This window comes from Bombina bombina, chromosome 11 (assembly GCF_027579735.1).
Source record: "Bombina bombina isolate aBomBom1 chromosome 11, aBomBom1.pri, whole genome shotgun sequence".
In the NCBI taxonomy this organism is placed as follows: domain Eukaryota; kingdom Metazoa; phylum Chordata; class Amphibia; order Anura; family Bombinatoridae; genus Bombina; species Bombina bombina.
Window position 1 is genome coordinate 52,285,376 of NC_069509.1, and position 20,513 is coordinate 52,305,888.

At 36.8% G+C, this 20,513-nt stretch overlaps 1 protein-coding gene across 1 annotated transcript in view; it reads right to left on the reverse strand.

The window, feature by feature from the left end:
* Window positions 1-20,513, reverse strand: part of LOC128641850 (CREB-binding protein-like) — a 170,997-nt gene that overhangs the window by 140,722 nt on the left and 9,762 nt on the right.

Genomic DNA, 20,513 nt, shown 5'->3' on the forward strand with positions numbered 1-20,513 from the left:
TGTATTTATTCATACAATCATGGCTGATCGCAGACTTAGAAATATCCAAGTCACATTTTAGGTGCAGTATGCGTATCAAACTAGCCAAAACAAAGGATAGGATGGTTAAGTACAGATGTCACTGACTCATACGAGAAGTGTTTTTTTTTATTTAAACACCACACACAGTATACAAAACAAATAAGTGTACTGAAACAATAGCAATACAATGGGGCATGAAACAAGTGTTCTTTCAAGATCCAGACAGAGCATGCAACGTTCTAATTTACTTCTATTAGCAAATTACCTTCAGTCAGAATGTAAGCTCAGGGGTATGTCTAACACTATAAGGCAGCAGTTTTGCATGAATGTTATCATTCACTAGCACTATTTCCTGTTGTGTAGGGCTCCACACCTAGCTAGGTATCTGTTTAGCAAAGAATACCATAGGAACAAAGTAAAATTTGATAACAGAAATATATTGAAAAGTTGTTTTTTTTTAAATTGTATTCTTTGTCTGAATCTCAATATATGTTCTTGTTTCATATCCCTTTAAAAGCCAACTGAAATTCTCAATAAAAAATGTATAACTAGTCTACAGTAAGCAGCAGAATAAAACAGGATTTATTTAGACCAGAATGAGACCTTATAAAAAAAAATATATCAAGATATTCTGGAAAAAAATATGGTAACTAGCTTTCATATTCAGGAAATATTCTCCGTCACAGAGTAAGCGAACAAGGAAAGGGTTAATATCTGACATGCTCTAGGGTTACCAGGAGCAACCATTTGCCGCTCACACCGTTTCCGCATTCCCAAGCTCTCCCTATTCTGTTAAACTCAACAGGCAGAGGAGAAGCCACAGCACAGTGCCGTGGGTGTGTGACAAGGACAGACTGTGACAAGGGAGTGTCTGACAGCGAAGGAACTATGAGGACTTCTGACCTTAAGACATTAAATATTACACAGAACTTTGGCTAAAAGACGACACAAAAATGAAGTAACAGACACACACACACACACACACACACAACGGCTGACAAATGCATCTTACCAGCAACAAGTAATACAATAGATATTTTATCAGCCAGGAAAGGACTTCTATATAGTTATAAACTCCATTCAGGAACAGCGCTGGTTTCCCAAGATTATCCAAGCACTGATGTACACAAATGCTGCATGCGAGTGAGCAGGTTGGTCTTTTTTCACCTTGCTTTAAGAGCCAATCAAGTCAAAATGAAACTTTGCACATTTAGGTAATGGAAGAGAGTTAGGAAGTGTTTCTTTGTACACTTTAAGGCACCAGCTACTACTGACCATGTGCAAGATTTACAGGGCAGACGTATATGCATTATGTGACAGGCTGATGGCTGTCAGATATCTAGCTATAAATCTATAAATATATCAGATATTTGTGGTTTAAAAAAATAAAGTCGATTCCAGAGAGTTATGCATTTCCTAAAAAACAGACATTCATCATACAAGGCTTATTGCAGGGAAAACCAACAGTAAAATCCTAATCACAAAGCACAGAAATAAAAAAGAAAAAATCCTGAATCTTTAACCCTCAGCAGTAGCGGACCTACTCAGTAGGGCCCTGGTGCAATGATTTTATGGGTCCCCCTAAAGGTAACTCAGTAGTGAAAAATAGTAATAATATGCATGGTGCTGTGTATAATATTTTGAGGATAGACCTGCAACCTGCACTAATAAAAGGTCTCCCGTACATTAGGTATTGTACACATTCTGCACACGCCTATGTATAGACTGGTTTTCAATGGGATCCCCCCAGCACTTGGGCCCTGGTGCCAATGCACCTTCTGCACCAATGGTAGTTCCGTCCCTGCCCCTCAGAGTAGCATTTATGTTAATTTAACAGGCAGCACAATAAAGCAGACACTCCCCCCCCACCTGTAGCTGGGGAGTAAGAGGGGGGGGGGGAGTGGAGGATTTTTACACCTTTCAAAATACAATTATTTTAATGCTTGATAATGTGACTTTTCTTAAAATGTTACTCCTGTTACTTAAGTTTAGAAATAAAAAGGACAGTAAAGTCAAAAATAAACTTTGATTCCGATAAAGCATGCAGTTATAAACAACTTTTCAAGCAGACTTTAAAGTAAATGTAAGGTTTAATGAATAAGTGCCCGGTATCTAGAAATACTCTTAAAAACAGGGGCACTTTCATTTATTAAACTTTACAATGAAGCTTTTTAAAATAAATACTTACCTTTTTCTTTATGGAAAGCATACCTGCGATCTTCCGCAAGAAACTCCTGCTGTAGTTAGTACAGCGATGACAAATCCGGGTTCCTATAATCGTTGCGTGCAGCACATGAGCTGGACACCAAAGGGGACATACAATTGGAGGAAGCCGGATTCTTTATGTTTTCCACAAAGAAAGGTAAGTATTTTTAAAAAGAAGCTTCCTTGTAAAGTTTAATGAATGTAAGAGCCCCTGTTTTAAGAGTATTTTTAGATAACCGGGCACTTATTCATTAAACTTTACAATCACTTTAAGATCCATTTAGGTAAGCAAACAAGACTGATAATTGTGTGGAACTGTCCATTATAATTAATCCACCTGGTGCTGATATTGTAACACTATTTGTATCTTATTTTAAACACATGGCATGCCCCAGAGTCCTTTAAGTAGGAAGATGTGAGGGTCATCTCATTGGGCGATCCTGATTTGTCCTATTGTTGGGAATACATGTGCACTTCAACACTGATTTTAATTAGTTTCAAGTCAACTCAAATGTCCCTTTAAACCTCCCTCCATTCCATACAGAATTTTTTTTTATTATATTTATGCAGTGCTCTCTCACGTGTAGGATTTAATTGTGTGTGATTGTGTAGAATGCACAGATCTAGGGCTTGGCACAAATATTCATATCCTGTGTAGTAGACCAGTCGGACAATTGAGCAGCAATACAATGGTTTGTGCACATAGTTTTATGTAGAGAGATTAAAAATAAGGATTCTAGAGTAAAATTCTAGAGGTTGGGGCTCTAGATCCGTCTAGCTCTGACAAGAACTAGATTTCTATTTTGCAACAAGGGGCATTATTTTTCCGAAATGGTACATATTAAAAATCTATTGGTAGTTTTCACCTTGCACATTCACACTCATTTACCAAAATGCTTTGTTCGTTTCCTTAACCAATGAGCTTCTATTGCATTTCCTGTTTTGCTGATGTCCTCTAAAAAAAACTTTGCTTCTAAAATCTAAGGATATATGGATTAATGTTCCTCGATTTCACTACTGGCTGCTAACTTTTTTTTTATACATTACAGATATCCGTATATAAATTTAGCTTGTTGGCTCCTACGTTTTCATTGACTTTGTCAACCACTAAACCAAGTGGTGATAGTCATTTTGTCTCAACAGAATATAAAAAATGATACTAAAGGTTTCCTGCCAAGCAGGCGTATACAGCATGAAATTTATACATGAGCAATACTTATCCCCGATTCACCTTTTGCAAGTTTCCTGAGGTCATATTGTCTAGTTCCTACATTCCTAATATAAGAGGGCAGTGATAGTGATTTAATATAGGAAGTGTGGAGCTGAGCAACCTGTATAAATTCCGTGCTAGACATTAACCAAATCTATCTCATAGGTTTTAAATGATATTGTCAGATATATGTGAAACTTAGACACACACACACACACAATGTATTTCCTCAGCATTATACATTGGTGAATTAAAGAGGAGCCAGGGAAGGCAGAATGTTACAGAAAGATTTATATATATAACATTTTTTTGTTTCGTTTTTTTATTAAAATAGGTACTATACCAAAAGGTTGAAGCACTTAAAGGGACATTAAACACTTTTGAGATGGTAATATAAAATGATACATTGTATATAATAACACAACTCTGCAATATACTTGTATTATTTATTTTGTCCTCTTTGCCTGTAATTCCATTCTGAAATTGTGAGCTTTTCAGTTTCCATGTTAGAAATGGGAAGTGCAGAACACTGTTAAATCCAGCACAACCATTGGCTGCACACTCTAGTGACCTATGTATAACTGTCCCTAATTGGCCACAGCAGAGAAGGTAACCTAAGTTACAACTTGGCAGCTCCCAGTGTTTTATAGACATTAAAACTTTACACTTATTTTGTCACTTTTTAAACAACTAATGAAACTTTAAAAAATACATCTACATGTTAGTCATGGACTAATCTTTTCTTGAATGCATCATTCTATCTAGCATTTATTTAGTGTTTAATGTCCTTTAAATGTGATGCAGCATAGCTGTACAAAGATGACTAGACAATATCTCCTGAACATCTCTAGGTAAAAAAAGAAAATATTTTACCTTACAATTTTCTCAAGAGCAACATTCTATTGTAAAATGTCATTAAACACTAAATCCATTTTAAGCATCTTAGAGATATGTCCTGCCTCCCTATGTTGAAAACTATCTTTTACTACATTTCACATGTGCAGTAACTCTTTTAGATACCTGCAGTGTAATCTAGGTTCCAAAATCGCAGCACCCATAATTTAGAGGGAGGGGGTGAAATGTATGTGTCCCTTTAACCCCTTAACAGCTGAGCCATTTCTACCTCTAGTGCAGAGTTGTTTTGGAGTTTACATGATGATCATATTTAAGCATTACAGTAGTGAAAAATCCACAGATCATTTTTTTTCCCCAGCAGACTTAATAGATTCAAACTGTTATTTTATAAATATATCATGACGTGAGAATTGTGCAACAAAATGTGTTAAAATGAAAGTAAATCCTAGCGTTTTACAAACGCTGGGATTTACTATTGAAACAAAGAGCACTTTCATTCATGAATTACAAGATACTTCATGTAGAAAGCTCCTTTATTTGATTCAATCGATCACCGTTTTTAGCTCCTACAGCAGCCCACGCCTAAAAAAAAAATTTGGCTAAGAGGTGACATTTTCAACTCTTAGCCAATAGCCGTGCGGGAAATCCGGCTTGGCGCCTATGGGAGCCGGATTTCCCGCACGGCTATTGGCTAAGAGGTGAAAACGTCACCTCTTAGCCAAAAAATTTTTTTACCGTGCTCTGCTGTAGGAGTTAAGAGCGGCGATCGATTGAATCAAATAAAGGAGCTTTCTACATGAAGTATCTTGTAGTTCATGAATGAAAGTGCCCTTTGTTTCAATAGTAAATCCTAGCGTTTGTAAAATGCTAGGATTTACTTTCACTTTAAAACAAAATGTATATTTTTATTAAAATTTTAATAAATAATGTTGCAAAACAAGTGAGTTTGTGTGTTTTCTAAACTCTATAGTCAAAAGAAAGGGTTATCCTCACATTACTATCCCTTCCGAAAGGCCCTTATTTATACAAGTTTGATCTGCACATAGAGGCTCCCATGATTCTCTATGCAAATAAATGGACATTTACTTACAAGTGATCACCATAACCACAGTGATCACCTGGCTAATAATCCCTGAAATGTGCATTTATTTTAAATAAGGGGATCTTCTACTAAAAATAAGTGGTCTCTATGCCGGTCTGATCATCGGTTGCAGGAAGTTAGAGACCCTTTACTACAAAATGTGTGGGGGCTTTTTTTTTTTTTTTTTTAAATTGTGCTATACTTCCCCATAAGACGTACAGCATTTGAAAGGGCAAACAATTCCCTTTCAAATGGTGATCTTGCAGGTTTGTAGGAATTGAGAGCTGAGAATGAGGGGGTTTTATATAACACCCCCCCCCCCCATCATACAGTGCTTCTGACACTGCCGGATTGTGATGTCATCACGCCTACACACAGTAACATCGCTTACATACTGAGTGCTGTGAGTGAGGCCTACCACAATGCCACCTCGTAGGATGTAGATCACCGCATCAGAAGTCCAGGATCACCTCTGGAAGCGGCACTGCATCCAATGACGGCACATGGTTGTCATTTGAATTATCTGCATTGTGCGGATAATTACCACATGTCGTCATTTGTAGCTAAAGGGTTAAAGGTATATGAAACCCCAAAAATTTTGCGATTGACAGCATACAATATCAGTATTCTCCACAGAATATTTTGCCAGTTGGGTGGCATCATATAGTACCCGGGGTGGGGACATTGTAACACGTTCTAATATAATGAAATATTTTCTGCTTTCCAAAGCACAAATTAATTGCATCATTTAATTATAATTTGTATAATAAAACATTGAACAATTGTAATATTAGCTTAATATTGGCTACAATTTTAGCCGGGTGGTCAGTAAAATCCGCCGGGTGGTGAACCCATTAAAATGGTTCTGGTAGAACACTGAATTTACTTTGTTTCCCATGGCATTCTGTGTAGAAGATACACCTAGGTCGGCATCTGGAGCACTACACGGCAGGAAATAATGGATTACATTCTTGAACAACTGCTGCCATATAGTGCGCCAGACTTTAAATCCCTGCTTTTCAACAAAAAAGATGTCAAGAAAAAAAAAAAAAAAATAATAGAAGTAAATTAGAAAGTTGTTAGTTTTTTAATTGCATGCTCTATATGAATCATGAAAGAAAAAACTGGTTTTGTGTTCCTTTATAAAGGATATACAACTACCTTTAGTTACAGGTTTAAGCTGTATTAGGACATGTAAATATTGCCTAAAGGACCAGATATTGTTTACACTTGATTCCATCCCTTCTCCAAAACTGTCCCATTTTTAAGGGACACTCAAGCCAAAATTAAACTTTCATGAAATTTTAAACAACTTTCCAATTTACTTCCATTAACAAAATGTGCAGAGTCTTTTTATATTTACACTTTTTTGATTCACCAGCCCTACTGAGCATGTGCAAGATGTCACAGAATATACGTATATTCATTTGTGACAACATGCAAATAAAACTATTATTTCATAATATATTTTGAGTTACAGTTCTTCATAATTATAAAGAAGCTATCTTAAATCATTAGTCTGTATTGTGCTTGGGACACTGTCACATGACATTAAAAAAGTAACGGTAATTGGCATCGGCGAGTATTTTGAAAAAAAAGTATCGGTACTTGTACTCGGTCTTAAAAAAATGGTATCGGTGCAACCCTAATCACAATACTGGATTTAGAAAGAGAAAGATGTAAATTGTAGAGAAAACACGAGGAACTGAGGATTCAGGAAATCCCAGCAATGCTTTGGGTATTATAGCATTGAAGTATATTATTTCTGCAACATCAGCATTATTATATGGGCTAAAAACAATTAACCTATCATGCCTGTTTTTCTCAGATTCAATTTAATTTAGTGGGTCAGGCCAATCAAGTAAGGAACTTTTAGAAATTAAAATTATTTTAACATGGCAGAAAAGGGAACGCAGACTGAAACTGCTTTTGGTTTCTTAACATGCAACAGTACGCAATTGTCTGGCAGACATATTAAAATAAAATCTCTGTCAAGACCAACTGAGTGTGAAAGGGTTCAGTTTCAGCAAAGCTGACTGTAGATTAGACAAACGTGAGCCATTTTATATTCTAGCTGGCAGGAAGAAGTGGAAGGATAATCATACAACCTGCTCTTCCCTTAAGAAAAAAAAATAACTCATGTACGCCAGGGGTCTAACCTGATGCCTGTGAACAGCAGGACATAGCACTCACCTACCGGATTCCAGTCGCCATGCTTATTGTTATCCATGCAGGTGAATGCTCAGCGGTGAGAAAATACACACAGCCTGTGACAGCAGCCCAGTGAATTTACCCATGGGATGAAGTCAAGTATTTCTGTGAACTAGAACCGCCACAAATTATCCTATAAATTATACGCAGGTTGGTCACACCATGTGTACTATATGTCCTGCAAGTCACAGGGATGTTAAGTAACAAATTTCTATCATGCACATGAAATGGCACTAAACATGCAAAGTGAACTTTATTCAAAAATTAATAGGACCTTGTGGGTGCATGGAATAGACACTCAGTGAATGAGAGGGGGAAAATGCCATTTCCCATTGCAATGTATTAAAATATACCAATTGTGGCAGAAATACATTCAGTATGGTGAGTGACCAGCACTTATAAGCAACACCCAGAATCGACACTTAGAGGGCGATTTATCAAGCTAAGGCGGACAGGGGCACACATACGCGCCCATGTCCGCCGCAGCTCGCCTCTGGCAGGCTAACTGTATTTACAGAGTTTATTTACACAAACATTATTATAAGCCAGACAGTAGCAAAAGCCTAAAACTGCAAGGGCCTTAAGGGACAAGTAACAGAAATGCAGATTGTTTCAATTAATAAGTGCAATTGCAATACACAGAAAATATAAGGTAGTACATGGTGTGAGAAGCCATGATGCGATTCAGAAAAGTTCTATTTGGTATTATCCATTATTTACCATTTCACTGCTTTTAATAACTATAAAATGATAATGTTAGTTTTTATAGGTAGTTGTGTTTCCCTTTTCTTAAAAAGATTTTATTAGAAACCATTTTATTCTCCCCCCCCCCCCCCCCCCAAAAAAAAAAATGTATTCAGCAGCATTAAATTAAAATGCCCCTAACAGCTCAGTGGATAAAGGTTTTCCTTTATCCCTAGCTACAAGTGGACCACTCAACGCAGTAGAATTGTATAATTAGCAAGTGCATAAAAGAAGATTTTTTCTGACAAATTTATTTTTTCTCTTATTTTCCGGCCCCTTGATATCAGCCAATCACAGACTAATATTATAGGTATACCCTGTGAGCTTGTGCACATGCTCAGTAGGATCTTTTCCCCCAGAAAGTGTGAATATAAAGACTGTGCAAAATTTGATAATGGAAGTAAATTGGAAAGTGTCTTAAAACTGCTGTTCTATCTGAATCCTAAAAGTTTATTTTTACTTCAGAATTAGAGCAGTGGTCGACAAATCTGTTTAAAATTTAGGAGCCAGTAAGAATATTTAGTAGCCAGACATACATTTAGGAGCCAAACAGTGGTATTTGTATATAGCTATATTAAGAATAACCTTAAAAGTTAGGAGCCAGGGATAAAAATTGCAGGAGCCCATGGCTCCCTGGCTCCAGGGATTGTTGAGCCCTGAATTAGAGAGTTTGTAAACACTTTGTAATTAAAAGACATTTGATGTGCTGCTATAGGATAACATCAGCAAAGTCTAAACATTTTGGTTTTTAAATATCTTGCTTGCTGCAATTGTTTTAATAGCTAAACTCAACCCACTATGTGCCTTATTTAGAGCCCATCTGGGCTTAATGGCTAGATTTATTAAAGCCCTACGGCTGCAAGTTCTCACAAGAACTTGCTCACCGTAATTTATCAAGCAGCGGTCACCAGACCGCCGCTTTCCTAACCTCTTCGCCACCTCTAAGGTGGCGAAATTCAATCTCCATCTAGTCAGACTGAGGAGATTGACAGCTCCTGCCCGCGCTCGATTGGCTGTGCGCGGGCAGGGGACGGGATTGCACGCGAGCGCAAAATTGCGCTTGTGTGCAATGGCGAATACCTGTGGGTAATTTCGCCGCCACAGGCGAGCTGAGGCGTACAGGGGCGCGTATATGCGCCCCTGTACGCCTCAGCTTTAATAAATCTAGCCCTAAGTCTGCAGCCACATTTATAACATTAGTATGATGTGCATTGTTTTTCAGTTGTTAACAGTTAGAGGTACAGTATACACCAATTTTCATATAACTGCATGTAATGTACACAATACTATAAAGAATAAGATGCACAGATACGGATATAAAAATCCAGTATAAAACTGTTTACAAACTTACTTAGAAGCTCCCAGTTTAGCTCTATTAAAAAGGTAGCTGGAACACCCACTGCAAGTGGGAAATACACTCCCCCTTCCTCTGCATATAAAAAGACCCTTTACACAAACAGAAGCAAGCTGGAGTAGGTATACATCAGTATTCTCCTAAAACTTTGGGGCTTGGTTAGTAGTCTGAAAATCAGAGCAATGTTATTTAAACAAAAAAAAGCAAAACTATAAAAAAAAAAAATCTAGTGTATAATGTCCCTTTAAAAAGGGAAAGAAGGGTAAAAAAAATGACAAGTGAATGGTAGAATTTTAATTTGAAATATAAGCATTTTTGCAATATACTCCTATTAGTAATAATGCTTCTAGTAAAAATGATTACTGTTTTTCAGTAGCATATGCACATACCCTGTGATAGCCCGTGCCCAAACACCTCACCGCACGGTGCCAGCTGCCTAAGCAGGCATGGTGTTTGATTAAAGGACCAGTCAACACAGTAGATTTGCATAATCAACAAATGCAAGATAACAAGACAATTCAATAGCACTTAGTCTGAACTTCAAATGAGTAGTAGATTTTTTTTTCTGACAATTTTAAAACTTATGTCTTTTTCCACTCCCCCTGTACCATGTGACAGCCATCAGCCAATCACAAATGCATACACATACCATGTGACAGCCATCAGCCATTCACAAATGCATACACACTTACTCTTGCACATGCTCAGTAGGAGCTGGTGACTCAAAAAGTTTAAATATAAAAAGACTGTGCACATTTTGTTAATGGAAGTAAACTGGAAAGTTGTTTAAAATGGCATGCTCTATCTGAATAATGAAAGTTTAATTTTGATTGAGTGTCCCTTTAATGTCCTCACAGCATATGTGCGTATGCCACAGAAAAAAACCCAGTAATAACCTTTACAAGAAGAATTTTTGCTAATGGAATATATTGCAAAAATGCTTCTATTTCAAGGTGAGATGCACCCATGTACATTTAATTTTTGACATTTCTGTCTGTTTAAAGCCAGTTAGGGACATTTATGGAGCAGTGTTAGCCTTGGAAAGGCAGCCGTTTGCATTTTATACAAAACCCAAAATATTTCAGATAGAAATAAATTAGAAAGTTGAATAAAAATTGCATGCGCAGTTATCAAATTTCCTTTGGTTCTCGTTTTCTTTTGTTGAAAGAGTAGAAATGTAAGCTCAGGAGCAGTCACGTCTGGAGCACTATATATGGCAGCCGTTTTGCAAAGAGCATTAGAGGGCAGCCCTATTTCCTATCATGTAGTGCTCTAGATGCCTATTTAGGTATCTCTTCAACAAAGAATAGCATAGGAACAAAGCAAATTTGGTGGACTTAAATTGGAAATGTTTATTATATGCTCTTGTCTGCATTACAAATGTTGGGGTTTCATGTCCCTGTACACTAGATTTGTATAAATGTGTTGTAGATGATCCATTCATATAGCCCATCTGGGAGTGTTTTGTAACAATGTATAGTTTCGCTATTTATTTATTTTTATTACCATTGTGCTGATTTTCAGACTCCTAACCAAGCCCCAAAGTATCAGATTTTATAGACTTAAGTCTACAGATTCCTGCTTGTTTATTGGGTCTTTTAATATGCAGGAGAGGGGGGAGGGGTCTGCACTTCCTGCATTTTCAGCCACATTCAATGGGTGTCCCAGACTAATCTCATCAGTGCTAAACTATGAGCTTCGACGTTTTAAAAGGTTTGATACTGGATTTAAAGTTCCAAGAATTCAATCATCAAGAATTCTGAGAGCTCAATTACATAAAGGCAGGCACCAATCAGCAGCTAGCTCCCACTAGTATAGGATATGTGCGTATTCTTTTTTAACAAGGTATACTATAAAAAATAAAAAGCACATTTGAAAATATAAGTGAATTTAAAAAAAGAGTCTTAAAATTATATGCTCAAAATTGAGTTTCCGATACCTTTAAGTTAATACTTTTGTCATTTACTTTACAAGTTGGAACCATTCATCATAATTCTATATATAGTTAAAGGGGACAATAAAGCTTCAGACAGAGAACACAAATTTTAAACAACTTTCCAATTCATATTCATTATCTAAATGTGCACAATCTTTTTAAGTGCACACTCCTGAGCACGTGTAAGATTTACAGAATATACATATATGCATTTTGTGATAGGCTGATGGCTGTCACATGATGCAACACTGCTCATGTGAAACTATTTATTGTGCATTTATTAATGTTATTCCATATAAAGTTATTTCAATATGGTAATGAAAACAAATTTGCTAAAATTCCTTCAGTCTGGTATGAAAACGACATCTGCACACAACAGGATTTTTTGGCAACTTCGCATCTCATTCTGGACCTACCGCTTGTTCTTTTAACAAATTAACCTAGGAAAACACGATCCCATGAGATCAGTCTAAAATATCAAACTTCATGAAGATCGGTATAGCGGCTTCTGCTGAAGCTTGGTGTAAAAATCCTTATATGGCCACGTTAAAAGATACCATATTTGCGCATATTAAAGGGAATTACATTTACATGGTTTACATAGAAGTAACTTTTTATTGCAGCCATATTATCTAATAAGCTTTGTTCTTTTGTTATCCTTTTGTTGAAGAGTAAACCTAGACAGCGTCACAGGAGCTCAGAGGCATGCGCGTCTAACATTCTTTGGCAGCAGCCATAGAGCGCTAAAGACAGGTGCACACCCCCTGGGTTCATCAGACACTACTATGGTTTACTCTTTAGTAAAACAAAGAGAAACAAGAACATTTGATAAATCCATTGGAAAGCTTTGTTTTGTTTTTTAAAAAGGACATTAAATACATTTTAGAAGAATAGTATTAAGGTTATGCGCCACCTCCCTCTAGTCATGGGTTCTGCCATATTGAAATCTAGCTTTCACTGGTATTCCAGTGCTGAGTGTGTTTGCACGTGCAGCAACTCTCCAGTGAAAGTTAGGTTCCAAAATGGCGGCACCCATAGTTAGAGGGAGGTGGATGAAATGTTCTTAGTGTCCCCCTTTAATTACATGCTCTATCTAAATCTTGAAAATTTAATTTTGACTTTACTGCCCCTTTAATGCAAAAAGTACTAAACCAAATTGCATTATACTTTCAAGGTTTATAGTAACTCCCAACTCAACTAATTCACTAAACTTGTGTGTCCATTCAAAAGTTAACCATTTGAAAAACATGTATGATAAAAAAAGACATTGCAATAGCACTTAGTCTGAACTTTAAAGGGACATTGTACACTAGATTTGTCTTTGCATAAATGTTTTGTAGATGATCCATTTATATAGGCCATCTGGGAGTGTTTTTGTAGAAATTTATAGTTTGCCTTTTTTTAAAAAAAACAAAAAAAAAAACATTGTGCTGATTTTCAGACTCCTAACCAAGCCCCAAAGTTTTAGATGTATACTGATGTCTACAGACTCCTGGTTGTGTAATGGGAGTTTTCATATGCAGGGAAAGGGGGAGTGCCTGCCAGTTTCTGCTTTCCCAGCATAACCTCACCAACTGTATTAAACTGGGAGCTTCTACGTAAATTTTTAAAAGGTCTTATGCTGGATTTTGATATCAGTATCTGAATATTCCTCTTTATAGCAGTGTCTATAACATGCAGTTATTTGAAAATTGGTGTATACTGTACCTTTAAATTAGTACATTTTTTTATGACAAAATTTTAGTTATGTCTATTTCCCCTCCTCCTGTATAAGGTGACAGCCAATCACAAATGCATATACGTTTATTCTGTGAATTCTTGCACATGCTCAGTAGGAGCTGGTGACTCAAAAAGTGTAAATATAAAAAAAAAACTGCACTTTTTTTTAATGGAAGTCAATTGGAAAGTTGTTTAAAATCGCATGCTCTATCTGAATCATGAAAGTTTAATTTTGACTTGCGTCCCTTTAATATGCTCATTCAACTTTAAATTAAAAAAAAAGTAAGGAGTTGGAGTAAAACTAAAAAAAAAAAAAAAACACAACTCCCTGACTCCAGGAATTTGTCAAACCTTGACATTTGGGGTAAACAAAAATAAAGCTATGGAAAAGCAATCCCCCCCCCCCTTTTTTCTTTTAAGAGACAGGGAGAACCTAATAATCCGGGGGAGAGGAACATTCGAAATAAGAAAAACAAATGGAGTTTTAGGAGCATACACTGGACAGTGAAACCATTGCAAACAAATACATATTGCGACTCACAAATACTATGCAAACATATAGTAAATCTATAGATAAGCCCCAAGGCAGAACATGCTATGATCTGAGATGCCATCGCAGAAAATGCAGCATGTCTGCAGAAAGAAAGGTACACATGAATGAACTGTTGGCTCTTTGCAGTGCTGCTCTGCATCAGGCTATACTCTTCAAACAGCACTGTGCTCTGGCTGCACTCAGTAAGTTTTCCCTAACAAAGTGCTGTTTGAAGAGAGGTGAGATATGGAGCAGCACTGCAAAGCAGCAGTGCATTTATTGTTGACTGGCTCTCAGGGACATTTTTAAAACAACAATTTCTTTTTTTCTTTTAGCTAATTTGCAATGCAATTGTCAACTGTTGCACTATATTCTAAAACTTTAAAAATTGCTGTATTCTTTAGTTAATCAACACATTGCAATTTTGAACTGCTGCTTTAGTGTAACCGCCTAATTTAAAATTGATTTTTATTTAAAAATAACCTGCAGAAAATGTTTCATTAAAAAAATCTTATCGCAGAAAGTGGAGAAAAGTTCTGCCACAGGGTAGATAAGTATAGTAAATTCAACACACACAGAAAGTTGAAAAGCTGTCTCCTTAATAGCATGCAGCTCAGTGTACCCAAGTGCCCCAGCATTCTATTGGTAATCAATGTCACTAGACTTGTATGCAAATTAAAAAGATCACAGGTCACCAGAAATAACCGAGTACTGGGTGTAGGAAGCTCTGTTCTATCACAAACACATTAAGAAGGCAAACTTGACCTATATCTTTGTGTATGGGTCAGGCAAACTACAAAGACCGCTATCTGTTGCGGTTATAGGTACAGACGTTTTACCTACTAACATACAAAAACCAGTGGTACATTAAAATAAAAATAAAAAACACAATAATTCAGATAGGGTACACACACAAAAATAAAACACACAACCCTTTCTAATTTACTTCAATTAGTAAAATGTATACAGTCTTTTTATGCACTAAGGCACCGGGGCTCCTACTGAGTTCACAGTACAGGGAGTGCAGAATTATTAGGCAAATGAGTATTTTGACCACATCATCCTCTTTATGCATGTTGTCTTACTCCAAGCTGTATAGGCTCGAAAGCCTACTACCAATTAAGCATATTAGGTGATGTGCGTCTCTGTAATGAGAAGGGGTGTGGTCTAATGACATCAACACCCTATATCAGGTGTGCATAATTATTAGGCAACTTCCTTTCCTTTGGCAAAATGGGTCAAAAGAAGGACTTGACAGGCTCAGAAAAGTAAAAAATAGTGAGATATCTTGCAGAGGGATGCAGCACTCTTAAAATTGCAAAGCTTCTGAAGCGTGATCATCGAACAATCAAGCGTTTCATTCAAAATAGTCAACAGGGTCGCAAGAAGCGTGTGGAAAAACCAAGGCGCAAAATAACTGCCCATGAACTGAGAAAAGTCAAGCGTGCAGCTGCCAAGATGCCACTTGCCACCAGTTTGGCCATATTTCAGAGCTGCAACATCACTGGAGTGCCCAAAAGCACAAGGTGTGTAATACTCAGAGACATGGCCAAGGTAAGAAAGGCTGAAAGACGACCACCACTGAACAAGACACACAAGCTGAAAAGTCAAGACTGGGCCAAGAAATATCTCAAGACTGATTTTTCTAAGGTTTTATGGACTGATGAAATGAGAGTGAGTCTTGATGGGCCAGATGGATGGGCCCGTGGCTGGATTGGTAAAGGGCAGAGAGCTCCAGTCCGACTCAGACGCCAGCAAGGTGGAGGTGGAGTACTGGTTTGGGCTGGTATCATCAAAGATGAGCTTGTGGGGCCTTTTCGGGTTGAGGATGGAGTCAAGCTCAACTCCCAGTCCTACTGCCAGTTTCTGGAATACACCTTCTTCAAGCAGTGGTACAGGAAGAAGTCTGCATCCTTCAAGAAAAACATGATTTTCATGCAGGACAATGCTCCATCACACGCGTCCAAGTACTCCACAGCGTGGCTGGCAAGAAAGGGTATAAAAGAAGAAAATCTAATGACATGGCCTTCTTGTTCACCTGATCTGAACCCCATTGAGAACCTGTGGTCCATCATCAAATGTGAGATTTACAAGGAGGGAAAACAGTACACCTCTCTGAACAGTGTCTGGGAGGCTGTGGTTGCTGCTGCACGCAATGTTGATGGTGAACAGATCAAAACACTGACAGAATCCATGGATGGCAGGCTTTTGAGTGTCCTTGCAAAGAAAGGTGGCTATATTGGTCACTGATTTGTTTTTGAATGTCAGAAATGTATATTTGTGAATGTTGAGATGTTATATTGGTTTCACTGGTAAAAATAAATAATTGAAATGGGTATATATTTGTTTTTTGTTAAGTTGCCTAATAATTATGCACAGTAATAGTCACCTGCACACACAGATATCCCCCTAAAATAGCTAAAACTAAAAACAAACTAAAAACTACTTCCAAAAATATTCAGCTTTGATATTAATGAGTTTTTTGGGTTCATTGAGAACATGGTTGTTCAATAATAAAATGAATCCTCAAAAATACAACTTGTCTAATAATTCTGCACTCCCTGTATATACATATGAGGCTGTGATTGGCTAATGGCTGTCATATCATACAGGGGTCAGGAAAATCTGAGGAACTAAAATTGCTCAGAAAAACCTACTAAATCTGATGTTCTGTTTGTTACTGCTTTCATTATGCATTTGTTGATTATGTCATTCTACTGTATTTAATGGAGTAAACAAATAAATACATACAAGGAATGAGCACTTTGTTGTGTCCTGCAGAGCACAGAGCAGATTGTTCTCAAAGCTACAAACTCTTCAGTGATATATGACAACCATTATTTTAAAGGGACACTAACGTCAAAATTAAATTTTTCATGATTTAAATAGAGCAATCAATTGTAAACAGCTATCCAACTCTCTTGCATTATCAATGTGTGTACATCCAGTGAAAACAATATAGGCAGTGGTGGCAATTTCTTAAATACTTTATTTTTAATGGGCCATAATACCCAAATGTTTAAACACTTGAAAGTGATGCAGCATAGCTGTAAAAAGCCGACTAGAAAATATCACCTGAACATCTCTATGTAAATAAGAAAGATATTTTACCTCAAAAGTTCCTCAGTAGCCACATCCCATTGCAAAGGATTTCTAAGAAGCAGTTTAGTATGTCTGTCCTGGGACAGCTTAGGGGATGAGCCTCGTGAACTCTCATTATTCCCGTATTCAGCTTACTGTGAAATCTCATGAGATCACATTAAGAGAGTTCATGACCTCAGCACTGCTGATGCTGATTGGCTGCAGTTCATTTCTTCATTTTTTTTTTACCTGCAGCTGGGAGTAGCCGAGTATAACTTTTTACACAGAACTTACTCTGCTGAGCTGAGGAGATTGTGAGGTAAAATATCTTCCTTTTTTACATAGAGATGCTCAGGTGATATTTTCCTGTCAGCTTTTTACAGTTATACTGCATCAGTTTCAAGTGATTTAGCATACGAGTATTATGTCCCTTTAAGCTTATACATAAACTTAAAGTGAATGTCAATTTTGATGCTAAAGTGCCTGGTTTTTAAAAATTCGATTAAAAACAGGGGCACTTTAATTTACAAAATTTACATTTCACTCCTGTTGAGAAAAAAAACAAACAAAAACCTTTAATCTTCACAGCAGCTCCAGCTTCCTCCGCCCGTCGCAAAGCCTCTTCCTGGGTCTAAAATGAGGAATCCGGCTTCCTCCAATCACGGCTTTGAATCAGACACTGATTTCCCCCGGGGGGAAGCCATGATTGGAGGATGACCTATCCATTCATTTCTGACATGAGAAATGGCTTGCAACGACCGGAGGAACCCGGAGCTGCTGTGAAGAGTAAAAGGTAAGTTTTTTTTCTCAACAGGAGTGAAATGTAAATTTTGATGAATTAAAGTGCCCCTGTTTTTAATCGAATTTTTAAAAACCGGGCACTTTAGCATCAAAATTGACATTCACTTTAAGAAAATAAAAGTGAAATAGTAAAATGCACAAATTTGATACAGCATTTTACAACTCACTATTTCGTGCCTCTGTGTTTAAGATAGAGTGTACAATGTTAAACAACTTTCCAATTTAGTTTTAAAATTTGTTTTTTTACGATTGGTATTTTTTGTTGACGAATCAGCAACGCACTACTTGGAGCTAGCTGAACACACCAGGTAAGTCAATGACAAGAGGCATGTGCAGCCACCAATAAGCAGCTAGCTCCCAGTAGTGCTTTGCTGCTCCCAAACCTAAGCATTCTTTTCAACAAAGGATAGCAAGAGAATGAAGCAAATTCAAAAAGAGAAGTAAATTATAAAAGTTGTTTAAAATTGCACGCTCTATCTGAATCATAAAAAAAAATTGTGGGTTTAATATCCCTTTAGCTTATACACAACTTAAAGTGATGGTAAACGTTCCCATTTGTATAAACAGATCTGGATTGTAAGCCATATTTTATATGGACTTTAATTCATCAGTTGTAATGAAGATGTAACTTTTTAATCTAGCCTTGCCATTCTAACACCCCGTGCTCTGGCCACCCATTTCAAAAAGTATTTTTTTTCTGTGAGCTAATGGTTTGAACTGTTCTCCAATCAGTGCTCTAGCCATCCGGCTTTCTTTTTGTAACTAAAGCGCTGATTGGAGAACAGTTCAAACCATTAGCACAAAAAAAAAAAAAAAAAAAAAATTTACTTTTGAGGTAGGCTGCAGGAACAAGATTAAAAATAAGTTAAAGCGCATCTTCATTACAATATATGAATTAAACTCCATCAAAAATATCACTAACATTCCGGCTATGTTTCTACAAAAAGGGAAAATTTGCCATCACTTTAAGCTTGAAAGTTGTAATCCACTTCCAGTTCCAAGCCGGACACGGCTACACTCATCAGCTAATCAGGAGATCCATAAGAACTGTGTCCGGCTCAGGCATTTAAGTCCATTGTTGCTTCAGTGTGGAATTCAGCTGTGTTTAACCCCTATATGAAAGTAAAATCAATAATTGGAATCACATAGTAGAACAAAAAAAGGTAAAATTCTAAAATTTTAGCATTGCAATTTATGTCCTTTTACCTGTAAAATTAAAATAAAGTATGCCCCTTTAATTTACCCAGGTAAGGACACACTTTAAAGCAGGGCTCGTCAAATCCAGGAGCCTGGGAGCCACTGGCTCCTAGAATTTTAACCCTGGCTCCTAACTTTTTTGGTTCTCCATATATCTATATAAAAATCCCACTGTCTGGCTCCTAAAATATGTCTGGCTCCCAAATATTCTTACTGGCTCCTATTTTTTAAACAGATTTGTCAAGCACGGCTTTAAAGAACCAGTCTAACGGAAAAAAAAATAGATCCTTTGTTATTGCATTTGTTCGCATAATTTTAACACCAGTGATGCCCCAACTGTGTTTAACCCCCATAAAGGGTTAAACATTTAAAAGGACCACTTGGGAGTCGCAGAGTACGTAATTTATTGTTAATAAAATGGCCCTTTAAACTCTCCCTGTTAAGGATACTTAAGGACTGGAGAAGTATTCAAAGCACTCAAGTGCCCCAGATAGAGCAGTTTTTTGTTTATATTCCCGCATAGGATTAAACAGAAGCTCATCTGTGCTTAAAGTCAGCAAAGGGGGCACGTTTTGATTGGCTACAGCGTAATTTGTCATTTTACACTGAAATAGATTATGCGTTGAGGGCGGAGGAATGGCAGAACGTAGAACAAAATGAAAGAGTGATTATTTATAAATGTTAGCGTCTAAAACGATTTTAATCAATGAAAGTGCCCTTCGTTTACTTTATATTACAAATATTGTTGAGCGTATAGCTTAACTTTACAAAATCTTTTTAAAGGGATGTGAAACTCAAATTTTCTTTCATGATTCAGATAGAACAGCAATTTTAAACAACTTTCTAATTTTCTTCTATTATCAATTTATCTTCGTTCTATTGGTATCTTTAGTTGAAAACAGGGAAGATCATGAGAGTGCACTTGTCTGAAGCACTATATGGCAGCAGTTTTGCAAGAGCACTATATGGCAGCACTATCTCCTGTCATGTAGTGGTCTAGATGACTACCTAGGTATCTCTTCAACACAGAATCTCATGGGAACAAAGCAAATTAGAAGCTTTCAAAATGTCTGAATGACAAAAGAAAAGAATTGGGTTTCAAAACCCTTTAAGCAGGGAAATCCTTAAAGGGACATTAAACACAGATGGTAATATAAAATTATATATATATATATCTGAAATATACTTTCATTATTTATTTTGTCCCCTTTTCTTGTAATTCTATACTGAACTTGTGAGCTTTCCAGTTTGTTAGAAATGGAAGTGCAGAATACTGTTATATCTCACACAGCCATTGGCTGCACACTCTAGTGACCTTATTATAACTGTCTCTAATTGGCTACAGCAGAGAAGGTAACCTAAGTTACAACATGGCAGCTCCCATTGTTTTATAGACACTAAAACCTTACACTTATTTTGTCAATATTTAAACAGCAAATTAAACGTTAAATAGTACATCAACATGTTATTCTCAGACTAATCTTTTCTTTGAATGCATCATTCTACCTAGCATTTATTAAATGTCCCTTTAACAGCCTTTAAAAGTAATGGATCACTTATTTTGCA